Below are 16,237 nucleotides of genomic sequence, written 5' to 3'. Positions count from 1 at the left end.
CTCACATAGGCACAGAAGTCACTTTCTGCATTCTTTGTGGGCCCCACAATGTCTTGCAAGCAGGTCAAATTCATAAAATTGACAATATGGGTTTTTGAGATACATACCACTGCTCCCACATCGTCCAATCATCTATAAATGCGTACACATTTTCTGAGGTGATCTACCATTGGAATTTTCACCATCTCTCTGTAAGTGTCCTTTTCTAGAGAAACAAATCTTCCTCTTTAGCTAGTGCAAATGAGCTCTTTTCACTCTCTTTGTCTCATTTATAGATTTTTGTCAGTGCATAGATGGACGTGCACTCTCTCCATCTCATGCTAGTCATGGTCTTTTGCATCTTCAATTGCTTGTCCTTTGTGTATCTGATCCCTAATTTTTAGTCTATTTGCTCCTTTCATGTTCTATCATTCTTATCAATCAATTGGCCTCTTTTCTGGATGTTTCCGGCCAATTCCTCGAGGGGGCATGCATATATCATTGTCATTGTCTAGGGCATTTTCATTATTGTTCATTGAAACAATGCTTAAAATCACATTGTCTCAAAGAGGGGCAAAATGTAGACGTCTAAAAATGGTCAACACTTGCGGAGTCATACTTTAACATTTTTGCATTGCCTTATTTTAGGGTTTTTGCGTCGCATTAACATTTCTTCTATGTTGTACACTTGGTCTTTATCATTTGCAAGCATCGATTCCTTCTGCATTCCTCATTTGTCTCACTTTCAAATTTGGTCTTGTGAATAACAATCTTTAGTCATGATTTTGGTCAATCTTACCCTGTCACATCAATGTGTGTGTTCATTTGTCATCATTTTGGACATCGTCAATCCTAATTAGGGTTTTGTCCTCTAGTCAATCTTGTCATTTTGCGATCGATTTCTTGTCATTTTGTGATCGATTTTGTCATCAATCATTGTACTCTTATCAATCTTGTCATAACTTGTGATCGATTTGTCATCAATCATTGTCATTTTCAATCTTGTCATTTTGCGATCGATTTGTCATCGATCGTGGTCATTTTTAATCTTGTCATTATGGGATCGATTTGTCATCGATCGTCATCGTTCTCAATCATGTCAATTTGGATCAATTAATCATCATTCCTCATCAATTGGCACATTTATCAATCAAATCATTTATCAGCATTGGTCTTTTATCAAGTCAGAATCATGATCAAATCAATCCTACATCAAGACCTAATTGTCGTCCTTGCATTTCTAATTCATCTTCTAAGGTTTTATGATTTATTCATTTAATCTTGTTTGTCATTTTCCCTCTAGGTTAAATAAATTATTTATTTATCCTAGGTCTTCTTGTCACAATTAAATATTTATTTAATTGGCTAACTAATTCCTCCTCTCTTTGTGAATTAATTAATGAATGAAAAATTATTAATTAATTTACCTAATTTTCCAATTTACTAATTTCTTCTAATTCCTAATTTTCTAATTTTCATCAATTTCTAATTTCCTAATTTCTAATTCATCTAATTTTCTATTTTCTCTAATATTTCTCCTAATTTCAGGGAAATGACATAGCAAATTTGTCATAATTTGTCATAATTGTTAATCAATCAATTTTGACATAGCAATTTGTCATAATTATCAATCAATCAATCTTGCATAGAAAGTGTCAATTTGTCATAATTGTCATTCTTGAGTTGAAATTTCCTTTCAAATCTCTTCATGCTAATCTTGTCATTTCTTTGATTTATCTATAAATTGGATGAATTTCTTCAATCAAAAGGTCGAATCAATCATGCTTCTAGTACCCTTATGTTGTCGTCTTGTCTTGTCAATCTTGCTTTCATATTATACTTATGCACTTGAAGGTGAGATCCACAAAACAAAGCAATTTGAAGGAGAAAGAAGGAGAATGGAGCCACATGAAGGAGACATCTGCATTTGGTTTACTTAGATTTCATTTTGAATGTCTTGTTTTCATGTTTTCATTGAATGTAATTAGGATTGGTCTTTGCAATTGAGTTTTCGTGATTGAGCTAGTCCAATTTGTTGTTGCTTTGATGATTCCACATTTCCTACCTACATTAATTAATTCATCTTAACCCTCTTCTCCTATTAATTAAATAAATTATTCAATTTATTTGATTTAATTCACTTAAGCAAATTTTGACCATTAATTAAAAAAATAAATCATATTTTTTTAATTAAATCTTCTCTCACATTTAAATAAATTAATATTTATTTAAATCCCCCAAAATCCCATCTCTCACATTTAAATAAATTAACATTTATTTAAATCACCTTTATCCTCCACCCAATTCAATGGCTTCCTTCTAGAGTCTTTTTAAGCCTTTAATGGTTTCCCTTAAAGTCTTCAAACTTAATGGCTTCTTTCTAGAATCTTCTCAAGCCTTTAATGGTTTCCCTCAAAGTCTTCAAGAATTTAATGTTTTATCTTCCTTTTTCTCATGTAAATAAATTAAGATTTATTTAAATAAAATCCAAAATTCACATTCACATTTAGATAAATTAATATTTATTTAAATATCTATCCAAATGCAAATTACATTATTTAATTGAAATAAATGATTTTATTTCAATTGAAAATCCCAAAATTCCTCCCACTTGCATTCTCCTACAAAATCCACTTGCATGCCTAAATCCCTTCTAGATTCTTCTAACTCCTTCTAGTTAGCCTAATTCTATCCTAATCATTGTCACATTCCTAAATAAAAAGAAGTTGATGAATACTAAGAGGGGGGGTGAATTAGTATATCGAAAAACACTGCACTTAAACACTTAAACAGTCTAAGGATAAATTAGTAAAATAGTTTAACAGACAGACCGATTATCACACATGCAAACCAAAATGCTAATAAAGCATTCACCCACAAAAGCAATACAACCATAACACAAGATATTTGATGTGGAAACCCAAATGGGAAAAACCATAGTGAGATGGAACTCACAAGTCACTATCTATAGAATAGAAACCAGATTGGTTAAGGTCAGACCAGTTAAGGTCTTACAACATTCTTTACCAGAATAGATCTTGTTAGGAATCTCAATCTCTATTAGGAGATAAGTCTGATTAAAGACTACCTTGCTAGAGGATTTTAGATTCATAGAGGTGAACCACCTTGTTAGAGGATTTTACAAAAGGCTTTTGGGCCTACCTGGTTAAGGGCTACAGACTTGTCAAAGATGTGAGTAATCAACAAGAGTTTGATCTATCTAATAGCACAGACTGCTCGATTAGATCCTTGATAGCTCATTCTTGATGCACTCCTGCATTAATTCAGTCTTCTACACATTCATATTCTTTTCAACTCCTCAACCACCTCAAACCCTAGCAACAACATAAGCCCTTTTAGCAACAACCTAAAACCCTAGACATGATGTCCTTTTAAAGGAATTTGATTTCATGTCAGTCCAGTAGGATTACATTTCAATTTCCTAGGTTTAATGAATCTAGACATACTCAGTAACACGACACAAGAAGCAGTGCCAGTGTGTTGACACTATCAAACAATCAGTGGATTGGTAACTCATCACAAAGTATTACCGGTTCATACCAAAATTTGGTTGTCGGTTTGACAAAAATGAAGACTGGTAGAAATGTGTTATGCCACTTTAATCCCTCATACCACTTGAGGTCAACATGCCGCTTTAGACGGATAAACACATTCTACAAAACATCAATAGTCTAATGACTATAATACAACATACCTACAACATACCGGTTGGAACAAATATCGGTTGTGCTGAAACTCATACATATAAAGAGGATCTGAATGCAAGTGTGTGTCCATCAATGACAATCACAACATAAACATAAAAAATGCCAACAATCTCCCCCTTTGGCATTGATGGCAACACTTAGGAAAATAAAATTTTGACATCTAAGTGTTTTACAACAAAATCATGCCATTAGAAATATTGCTCCCCCTAAGCATATACACTATCCCTTAATCAGTACAGTGTATAGCAATTTTGCATACAGAGCATAAACATTGAGATATCAGAGCATATAGCATATAGAAAAATTTTAAGTACTAGATACTTCTCCCCTATACTTCTCCAAAATAGAGTACTTCTCCCCCTTTGCTAACAATGACAAAGTACTGCTAAACAACCCTATTTCCATTTGATATATAAAAATAATAAAAGTTAATGACAATAAGGAATAGTACTTGTCAAAAATAGATTTATAGTCCTACAAGAATTGCTTCATTGATAGAGACCAGGACTCAAGTAGGGAGGTGACCACTTCTTTCTCTGTTTGCATCTGGGAGACCTATTCTTCCATGGCATCAACTATGCTCATCTCCTGTGTAACTGTCAAGGCATCCAAATTTAGATAACACTTCTGAAGAATTTGTAGACATGGAAGTAAAACCAGTTGAAGCTCCTGCAAATCTCTAGACCATGTGCTAAACTCTTGCTCCATTTTCATTGACTGGATATGAAATCAATGAATGATTTGCCCATAAGTTGTGAAGGAATCATAAGGTGGCTTGAATGTGCTCAAGTAAGACTATAAGTCTATTTGAAGCTTTTTCTTCTGAGCTAGCACATCATCATAGAATAGATGGGGTTGGTAGATTTTGTTAAGTAGCAGATTTCCCTCATCCAAAGTGTCCCTTATATCCTTTTGGTCTTTCTCCAATTTAGACCGGAGCTCATTCAACTTCTTTACTAGAGAAATGTTAAGATCTTTTTTATGCTCTTTCTTGACATTTGCCTCAGTTGCTTTTTCTAGGCTCTGCACTTGATCATCCACTACTATACATAGGAGCTTTAGTCTAGCTAATGATGAATCGGTGTTAGGAAGATTTGTACTGGGTATCAAACCGGTAAGTGTGTCCACAGCCACTTGAATTATATCCTACTCCTTCTTCCTTTGAATGATTTCAAGGTGCTCTTGAGAAACCTTTATGCTCTGCATTAGCTCTGATTCACTTGCAGACTAGAGATCTATAGGACTGGAGAGGTCAGCTGGTTTGGCTTGACTCTTGATTGCCTTCAGAGTCTCCATCTGGGTTCTCTTCGCCGCTTCTCCTACCTTGTCTTCTTCCGCTTTCTTCTTCTCCACTTCTCTCCTCTTCTCTACTTCCTTGTCCTCCTCATCCTTTTTCTTTTCTGCTTCCTTCTTCTTCTCTTGTTCCTTATCTTCTTTTTCCTTTTTCTTCCTCTCTGCTTCCTTCTTTTTCTCCTGTTCCTTATCCTCCTCTTCTTTCTTTTTCTTTTCATCTTCTTGCTTCTTTTTCTCCTCTTCATCCTTCTTCTGCTTCTCCTCTTCATTATTCTTCTTCTTCCCCTCTTCCTTCTTCTTTTTCTCCTATTCATCTTTTTTCTTTTTCTCCTCTTCATCTTTCTTCTTCTTTTCCTCTTCATCTTTCTTCTTTTTCTCTTCTTCCTGCTTCTTCTTTTTCTCCTCTTCATCTTTTTTCTTTTTCTCCTCTTCATCTTTCTTCTTCTTTTCCTCTTCATCTTTCTTCTTTTTCTCTTCTTCTTGCTTCTTCTACTTCTCTTCATCCTTTTTCCTCTACTCTACCTCTTCCTTTGCCACTTCTTGTCTGTCCTCAACTTTCTTCTCCTGTTGCCTCAAATGGTATTTCCTGAGTAACATCTTCTTCATCTAAGGCATCAACATCAATAGTGTCAATCGGTTCATCAACCAGGTTTCCTTCATCATCAAATGCTTCATCCAATTTGGATATAACCGGTTCTTTCTCAGCTTGTCGATGGCTTTAGCCAATTGATGCATCTTCAGAGTATCTAGAGCACATGTGTGTATCCTTGAGCACTTCCTTACCTTTTTCTTCTAGTAACAAGAGTCTTCTTCTTCTCATGAAGAAAAGACCTTTGTATTTGTTCATTACATGAAATAGTTCCAAATTTGATACATCAGGAAAGTGTTCAGCAAAATTTTTTTCTCTCATTTCCTATTCCTACTCTATGGAAATGTGCCATTTATTGTCTAAGGACTTATACAAAGAATCCAGTGTTTCAGATCTAATTTCTAAAGGGGACTGGTCATTAATACATAAATATTGAATTATTTCTTTTTCCACTACCTCCTTTTCATCATCATTAAAGTCATCAAAATAATCAATTAAATCATTCAATACTTTTCTCCTAATGTTTTTGATAGTTCTTTAACAATGTGTCAAAGGTTTGTAGGAGGAAATATCTATATTTACTGGTGCTGAAGATGTCAGTTCATTCTTTGTCTTCTTTCTTGTCTGTCTTGCCTTCTTGGGCTGCTCCTCAGACATAGTTTCTTCTGAGTCTAAAGAGTTTCTTTTTGTCTTCCTTTTCCTCTCAAAGACTTTAGCCAATGCTACTTCTAGTTTCTTTTTGGCTGGTGACCATTTGGTCACTCTTGGAGTTGCAGTAGTAACCAGTGTTGATGCTGCAGGCACTGCCTTTGCCTTCGTCACTACCAGTTCTTTCTCTTTCACTACTGGTGGTTCCTCAGCTAGTGCTATCCTCACTAGGTAGGTGTTAGCTCTCTTTGCCTTAAGATCAAGCAGTGAGGCAATAAGGGTAGAGGCATACCCTTCCAGCATGTCGTACATTACCTCATAGCCCATTGGCTCCACTTCTTCCATTCTAGGCTCAACAACCTCCATTATGCATTTGTCCACCTAGATGGTGAAACAGATGTCATCTTCATATTTCTTGATGATATCACCTAAGATCCTCATCCTTTGGCTCATTTTTCATCTGAACTCATTAAAATACTTGTTCAGAACTTCAAGATAACCAGTTCCCACTACTTGCAAACTTTCCTTTATTTGTTTGGTAACCAGCTGGTCCGCAGACCACTGAATGTCTCCCACTCCTAGAAAGTATCCTTGAAAGTAAAAGAACAACCCAACCAATAGTTGTCCAAACTTGAACCTCAGTGCATTATCTTCTTTGATTGATTTCAGGTTCAATAGGAGTTGCCTCTGCATACTAGTGCATAGGTCAAATGATGCATCCTCCTTTATCATCTGATAAGCAGCATTTACCACTGCAGTAGATACAGAGTTAATCTTGCTGGCTAAGATTGTCTGGTATCCAATCACCATACACACATACTTCACCAAATCATCCTTGATTGAATTGACTATCATGCCACATGAGTCACTCACTAAACCAGTGAGCTTGGACATTTCAATTTTTCTAATAGTCCTTAGGGCCGGTACTTTCCCTGTATTGCAGAAACCAGTGACTACATGAATTGCCTACAACATGATATCATGCATCCTCTCTAGGTATATTCTGTCACCATGGACTCTACTCAAAATGATCCTTATATGATCCTCTGTAAAGTCTTCTAGGAAGTATACAGCATTATGGAGTTTCTTCTTCTCCAAGATACTATACTCTGGTTTGATTTTCTTATCCTTTCCACAAAATAGACCTAGTTGGGAGTGGATGGCTAGAGACCCTAGGTCTTCAATCTTGCAATCTATGTAGTCAGAAATTCCCTCTTCTACTATCACTCCAGGCAGAACTTGTGATAGGGCATTATACTTTGAATTCCATTGAATAAAACTTTCAGACTCAATAGAAGCACTAGAACTGGTATGAGATGCGAAAACCATTGTAGAAATTTTCAGAACTCAAGAAATACCTTTTAAAACATGTGAATTTAGGGCTTTCCAATTCTTGTTCACTCCTCACTTTGTCAGTAGCTAAATCACTATTTTGTGTTCTCCACTTGACTGTTTGCTATTTGAATTTGAATCTCCTTCACGGTTTCTCAATTTCTCCAAATCTTTGCTCAAATCACCTTTTCATCGCTCTGCTCTTTGAAAAACTTTTCTTCGCTCGAAAACTGATAGTGAGAAATGATTTCAAAAATGCTTTTAAACATAGTCCTCACCTACTGTCATTAATGCTCCTCCATTCGGGCATAAACCCTAATTTTCCTTTTTACTATTTCTAGTCTTCTATCAAGCGACAGGTATCATATACTGGTTAAGGTCTTTTGCCGGTATAAATTGGGGGTTCGAAAACATTTTGCCTTTTGCTCCCCCTAAGCCTTTTGAAGCTTAGTTTTCCGGTTCCAATATTTCCACACTAGGTGCAGAAACTGGTTCCTCTTCCAACATTACTAGTTTCCTCTTCCAAGTTTTGTTCATGTCCACTTGAACTATTTCAACATCAATTCCTCCTTCCTGAGTGACCGGTATATCATCAGATATACTCTTTCTACTTCTATAGAATCTTGCAATGTGACCCAGTTTGTTGTAGTGATAGTAAACCAATCCAGGTGCTCTCTAAGGTCCATTGTTCATGTTTCCATTCTTCCTTCTACATGTTGTAGTAGTGTGACCATGACCATGACAGATCATTCAATTTTCTCTCCATCCGATTGCCGCTTGATAGCCATCGCTTCTTGGCTAATGATTGAAGACATTAAACCGGTTGTGATTCCGGTTCACAAAAGATTCAAGACCAACTCCTTGGGCCCTCTGAGGATATCTTCCAGTATCATTCATGACAGACCTACTTTCAAATGCTCTAAGCCCATACTTGTTGCATGCATAGCAATTACCATTGAACTTATTGGATCTAGGTACATTGTTAATAAAGGAAGGAAAAATATTACAGGCTTTGCTCCTACATACATTGACAGTGTGTCCTTCTTTAAGACAGTTAAAGCAAATAGGTTTGAATTTTTGCTTACCTTTTCATTTGAATGTCGGTTGCTTCTTTGATGCTTCAGCATTTGTTCTTGAGGATTCTCCTTCCTCATGTCCAGAGAAACCATGTCCATTGGTATTCTTTACTGGTCTAGCCGACTCAAGCTTTTGCTCTAGCTTGATAGTACTTTTGCTGAACTTAGCAAGTATTTCCTTTGACTTAGAGAGTTCTTTGGAAATAGTAGCATTTGTTTCCAATAGGTTTTCATTCTTAGAGATGGTAGTGTTCAGTTCTCCTTTCATGTCTTCCTTTTCCACCTTGCTTGCATGGAGTTGAGCATTTAGGGCACTCATCTCTTGTTTCAACTTGGAGATCTCAAAATCTCTTTCTTTCACTAGGTCTTCAGTTTTTCTACAGTTCTCAAGCTCTTGACACATCCAAATAGTCATTCCTTCCAACTCCTTTCTCAGGTTGGAGTTTGATTCATTCAGCTTATTTACTTATGCAATTAGGGCTTCCATATCTGCTTCATCTACAGAACTATTTTTAGACAACTCCATCAGCTTTTCTGCATGTTCTCTTCTTTTTGCTTGAGATGTCTTGTATTTGACCATAAGATCATCATAGGCTTGCTTAGACTAAGTGAGCCATTGAGTAAGTTCCCTCAAGGTGTATTCCCCCATATCTCTTTTCAAGTGCTTAAACTTATAGAAAGGTATGCTTTGATAGCAATTGATGAATACTAAGAGGGGGGGTGAATTACTATACCAAAAAGCACTACACTTAAACACTTAAATAAACTAAAGATAAACTGATAAAATAGTTTAACAGATAGACTGATTATCACACATGCAAACCAAAATGCAAATAAAGAATTCACCCACAAAAAAAATACAACCATAACACAAGATATTTGACGTGGAAACCCAAATGGGAAAAACCACGGTGAGATGGAACTCACAAGTCACTATCTACAGAATAGAAACCAGACTGGTTAAGGTCAGACTGGTTAAGGTCCTACAACATTCTTTACTAGAATAGATCCTGTTAGGAATCTCAATCTTTGTTAGGAGATAAGTCCAATTAAAGACTACCTTGCTAGAGGATTTTAGATTCATAGAGGTGAACCACCTTGTTAGAGGATTTTACAAAAGGCTTTTGGGCCTACCCGGTTAAGGGCTATAGACTTGTCAAAGATGTGAGTAATCAACAAGTGTTTGATCTATCTAATAGCACAGACTGCTTAGTTAGATCCTTGATAGCTCATTCTTAATGCACTCCTGCATTACTTTAGTCTTCTACACATTAATATTCTTTTCAAATCCTCAACCACCTTAAACCCTAGCAACAACATAAACCCTTTTAGCAACAACCTAAAACCGTAGACATGATGTCCTTCTAAAGGAATTCGATTTCATGTCGGTCCAATAGGATTACATTTAAATTTCCTAGGTTCAATGAATCTAGACATACTCAGTAACATGACACAAGAAGCACTGCCAGTGTGTTGGCACCATCAAACAATCGGCGGATTGTTAACTCATCACAAAGTATTATTGGTTCATACAAAAAGTCGGTTGCTAGTTTGACAAAAATGAAGACTGGTAGAAATGTGTTATGCCACTTTAATCCCTCGTACCGCTTGAGGTTAACATGTTGCTTTAGACCGATAAACACATTCTGCAAAACATCAATAGTCTAATGACTATAATACAACATACCTACAACATACTAGTTGGAACAAATACTAGTTGTGCTCAAACTCATACATATAAAGAGGATCTTAATGCAAGTGTGTGTCCATCGATGACAATCACAACATAAACATCAAAAATGCCAACAGAAGTCACTTCTCAAAAACCTCCAAAGCCTTCAATAACCATTAAAGGCTTTATGTCTTCAAGTGTTTAACCTCTAAAGTCTTCCAAACCATTAAAGGCTCTTACATAACCAATTATGGTTAACTCACCTTTTACCTTTGGTTAGAGACTTTCCTCTAACTTAACCATCCTTTTGACTCATGGGTCTCTTCAAAGCATTTATTTCTTTGACTAAGGTAACCATTTAACCCTTGCACATTCATTTATCCCTTGGATAAAAGGAATATTAATTAACCTAACCCTAACCCAACCTCCTAGGGTAACCATCATGTCCCCTCAAGCATTTAATGATCCTTATCTCTCCTCTCAAGCCTCCTCATGGTGACACTTGTCAACATGGGATTGGGTTGAAAGTCTCACATGGATTGAATATCTTTCAATCCTAACCCTTGTTAAGATTTCTAATCTTAACCCTTCATTTCCCTATTTCTTCTATAAATAGAACCATTCTCCTCAAGAAAAGAAGGAAGCATTAGAGTATTGTTGTTATACTGGTATTAGCATAGAGTTTTTTCATAGCATCACTATCTACACTTGCATAGCATTTGTTTATCACATCCAACCATCTTGAATCTCCATATGGCATCCATGGCTAGTGCTAAAAGCTGAGAGCTACACTCATTTGGGACTTGGAGAGAGGAGAAACAAGGGAGAAGCATCAAAAGGCATCATGGAAGCATCTTTGGGAGGCTCTTCTCCTTTCTTTTCTTTTGTTAAATTTCTTTCATGCTTTTTGAAGTCTCTTTTGATGTGTTTGGAATGGTTTTAGTTCTCTATTTTGGTTTTATGGTTGAAACTAACTTATTAACATTGAACTTTATTATTGCCTTGTCCCCATTTCCATGACATTAGATTCTACTGAGGACATATACTCACCTAGCCCAAATCTTATAGGCTCTGATACCAATTTGATAAGGGTTCACCTAGTTTGCTCAACACTTCACCTAGTTGGTCTTGCTCAATTCCACCAACTCTCTAGGCATAATTTATTTTTAGACCTCCAAGTACTTCTCAATATATTCTAGTGATTTCTTTTTAACCATTCCAAGGTGTTTGATTCAAGTGTTTTAACTAGGAACCCTACCAAGTTACAATGCTTCCCATGTGCTCTTTATGGCTTTCTTGGCTTCAATTTGTCAAATTGACCTCCTACTATTTTGAGTGGATGAAGAGGTGTGGAGATGTCATCTAACATGTTTTGAATATATTTTGGGCCCATTTTAGGTTTGCAATCTTTTCCCTCCTTACTGATTTCACCATTTTGCCTAGAAAAGGGCTACAAGGAATTAGCCCTATTAGGCTGCCAAAATCCAGTTTTCTAGGGCTTGGAGGAAAACGGTCCAAAAGAAACCCTAGAAAGTTTTGATTTTCTTCAAAGATACACCTAATCTCAAGTTATTTTTTTATTTTTGGCTCCTTACTCCATTGTACAATATGCTAACCCCAAAATGAGGGTATTGAAGGGTTTCTAGACCTTCTAGTCGGCAATGACTAGTCAAGTTGGTGTTTGGGCATCAAATGATTTTATCAAGGCTTATCCTTGCATTTTAAACTCTATACTAACTTCCTGGACCCCTCCAAAATGTTATATGGTGGTTTGGCATTCACCCCTGCACTTTGCACTTCAATTTCACCTTGTTTCCTCTAGTTGGGTTATTCCTGGACTCGTTATTCCTGGACTCACCTAGAACAAGGTGACACCCATATGAAAAATAATCTCTAGAACTTGTACCTACATATGTACACTTTACAAGTGGTTTCCCTTCATTTCCCAATAGGTCATGATGGAAGCATGTTTGGAATTCATGGGGCAACCATTTTACATAAAACTGCTATATACAAGCCAAAACTAGCAGTGTGCAAACCAAAACAAGAAAACACTAATATAAACTATCTACAAAGCTTGAAATAAAACTAAAAATTCTGTAAAACACCAAATAAACTCAATCCATTTCTAGATTAATGGATTCAATCCATTTGCATTTACAAAATTGAACAAAACAAGCCAAAATGCTACCAACTAGCCTAAAAAATGAGTAGTTTCAGATTGTTGAACATACAAAACCAAGTCTCCAACCTTGGTAATCATGCAAGAGATGGTTCTTATATAATTTCCCACATGTGGATTCTTTCTAGGGTGTTGGAAAATCCCTAACTCCATCGCTAATCAAATTAGGACAAAAGTTGTCATGACAACTTTTTCAACTTTGCACTTTTCACTTTTTGGCCTTCTCAACCTATGAGGCCTATTCTAAGTCATCACACATAACTTTTAAAAAATGTCTAAGACTAATTTAATCCTCCCTAATTCTTATTGTAGACACCTAAAAATCGTCAACGCTTGCGAGGTCATACTTTAACATTTGCGCATTGCCTCATTTTAGGTTTTTGCGTCGCATTAACATTTCTCCTATGTCACGCACTTGGTTTTTATCATTTGCAAACATCAAGTCATTCTTCTACATTCTTCATTCATCTCGTATTTGAATTTGGTCTTGTTGACAATATTATCTAGTCATGATTTTGATCGATTTTATCCTGTTGCATCAATGTGCATGCTAATTTGTCATCATTTCGGACACCGTCAATCCTAATTAGGGTTTTGTCCTCCTGTCAATCTTGCGATCGATTTGTCATCAATTGTTGCTCTCTTATCAATCTTATCATCAATAATATCATTTTGGACATCGTCAATCCTAATTAGGGTTTTGTCCTCTTTTCAATCTTATCATCTGGCGATCGATTTGATATCAATCATTATCATTGTTCGATCTTGTCATTTTTGTGATTGATTTGTCATCGATCGTGGTCATTTTCAATCTTGTCATTTTGCGATTGATTTGTCATCGATTCTTGTCAATTTTTTCATTTTGTGATCATTTCGCTATCGATCATTGTCTGTCTCAATTATGTCAATTTGGATCAATTTGTCATTGTTCCTCGTCAATTGGCGCATTTATCAATCAAGTCATTTATCACATTGGTCCTTTGTTAATTCAAAATCATGATCGACATTAATTATCTTCAATCAGGACCTAATTGTCATCCTCGCATTGCTAATTCACCTTCTCAGGTTTCATGATTTAATCATTTAACTTTGTGCGTCATTTCTTCCTTTAGGATTAATAAATTACTTATTTATCCTAAGTCTTCTCATTACAATTAGATATTCATTTAATTGGCTAATTATTCCTCTTTGTGAATGAATTAATTAATAAATGAAAAATTATTGATTAATTCACTAATTTCTAATTTCCATCAATTTCTAATTCCTAATTTTCCTCTTTTTCAATTTCCTAATTTCTTAATTCCTAATTTCAATTTCCTCCTATTTCTCTCCTAAATTCATGGAAATAACATGTCAATTTGTCATAAATTTGTCATAATTATCAATCCACAAATTGTGCATAGAAAGTTGTCATAATTTGTCATAAATTATCAATCAACAAATTGTGCGTAGAAAGTGCATAATTTGTCATAATTTGTCATATTGATTTGCAATTTCCATTTGAATTGCATCATGCTAATCTTGTCATCTCTCCAATTTGTCTATAAATTGGATAATTTCCTTCAATCAAATCCCTAGCTGCTAATTTGGTAATCTAGTCAATCACATTTCTAGTACTCTTGATCAAAAATCTTGTCTACTTGCTTTCAATTATGTGTGTGCACTTGTAGGTGAGATCCACAACCAAACCATTTCAAGAGGAAAGAAGAACAATGGAGCCACATGAAGGAGCATTCGAATCGCATCTTTGGTTTGCATAATCTTTTCTTTTGAATGTTTCAATTTTCATGTCTCTATTGAGTGTTGTTTAGGATAGATTATTGCAATGAGTGCTTTTGTGATTGAGTTATCATGTCTAGTGTTTTGATCTACTTGTTTGTGATGATTCCTAATTTCCTATCATACATTAATTGGTGAACCCGATGTGAAAACTAACCTTCTAATCCCTTTACTATGTTTTTGAGCGCTTTCAAGTTGATTTGCAGGTCAAAAAAACCAAAAATAGGGCCGTGCAGGGTATTCTGGAGACTTCTGCTCTTGTGTAAGACAACTTGCGCCTATGTTGAGCATTCTGCGCTTGTGTAGATGACATTTTGTGCTTGTGTCAGACATCTTGCACCTGTGTCATGAGTTCTGCGCTTGTGTAAAGTCCAGAACGGGGGTAAAAATATGCAATGTTTACTTGAAATTTGTTGTGTTTTTGCATTCTATTTTCTGTGCTTTGGATTTTGGTACTAATTATTTGTGCAGAATATTGGCATATGCATGGCAAAGAAAATAAATCAAACTACTAACATGTCTTATGCAGAATTGATAGTCAAAGACAACAAATCAAACCTCTAACTTGGTTTTGCAGGTTGCCTTGGAGAAACAATCAAACTTTTGTGTTTGTGATTTTTAATTAGGCACTTAGTGATTTCTAAATAGGTTGGAATAAACGTGTTTGTGTTTTGATTGTTGAGTGTGATATTGGAGTAGGAGAGTATGCTCTCATCCTTCTTAGGGTGATCAGAAATCCAGATCTTCAATACCATGCTCATGTCTTTGATTGTTTGTAACCCTTAGAGGGCCTTCCTTCCTGACCACTTTTCTTTTGCAAGCAAGTGATAATCGTGAGAAGGGAATGACCCAAAGTGAGTACGGCTAGAATTCCTTGGCATTCTAACTCACTATAAAAAAATACCCGATGAGCAAAAGCTTTGAAGGAAGTGTTACGTGGGGATTGCAGTTACTTGGGAAGTGATGACCCTTGAACTCTTTCTCATATCAACATCTAAGTAGGGCCTCTTGGTCTAAATCATGCTTGCACGACTACATTTGTTTGGTATCTTGATGGGCTTAATGTCTCAATCACGCTTGCATGACATCAAGGAGTAATGCTTAACAGAAATCCTTACTACATACCTTGTTTTTAGAGGCCAAAAACCCTTCTAGTTGCTTGAGAAGGACAAATTCGGATACTTGGAAGAGATACTAAGTTTTCCATGGGGAGATTTCCATGGGGACTGATGCTTGGCTGCCAAGAGAAGTGAGTTCCGTGGAGGGGAGCTCGTGGGGTCAAGCATCTATGTATTCTCCTTGAATCTCATAATGAGTCTACCTCTCAAGTACCTAATGTCTTTGCCTACCATAAGAAATGTGGAAATGAGCATGATTGTCTTGAGTCTAAGTTGCAATATCTTGTATTCTTTGCTTGTCAAAAGTTGAATTGCATCCCATTTCAAAAAGCAAAACAAATTGATCTAACATAAGATTAAACACAAGAGACATTCATCCAACAAAAATTCAACAAGATTCAAAGATCATCTTCCTAAAACATGGTTATCCAACATTGTTCAAAAAACTTGTCTCAACATTTAGGTCACTTACATTTAGGTTCATCCTAGGTTGCATTTTGCAAAGTCATTGTCAAGTATCAAGGATATGTTTCACCTAAGTCATACTCCTTTTGCATATCAATAGGGGTCATCCATTTGCATGTGTCCTCTTGCATTAAAGTCATACTATTTTCATACATTCATATTTGCATACCCTAAGTCTCTTCATTAAGCTTGAGTCATTCTCATATCATATTAGGGTCATTTTCATAGCAATTGTCCTTTTGCATATAGTGTCAAAACTAGGTCTTGTCATACTTGAGTAATCCAAATCTTGGATAAACCCTAAGTCATTGTTAGGAGGTCTAGACCTTATCAAATCTTGGGTCTCTTTTAGATTTGCATTCATAAGTTTGTCAAA

Source organism: Cryptomeria japonica, chromosome 7 (assembly GCF_030272615.1).
Source record: "Cryptomeria japonica chromosome 7, Sugi_1.0, whole genome shotgun sequence".
Classification (NCBI taxonomy): Eukaryota; Viridiplantae; Streptophyta; class Pinopsida; order Cupressales; family Cupressaceae; genus Cryptomeria; species Cryptomeria japonica.
This window is presented reverse-complemented; position numbering follows the sequence as displayed.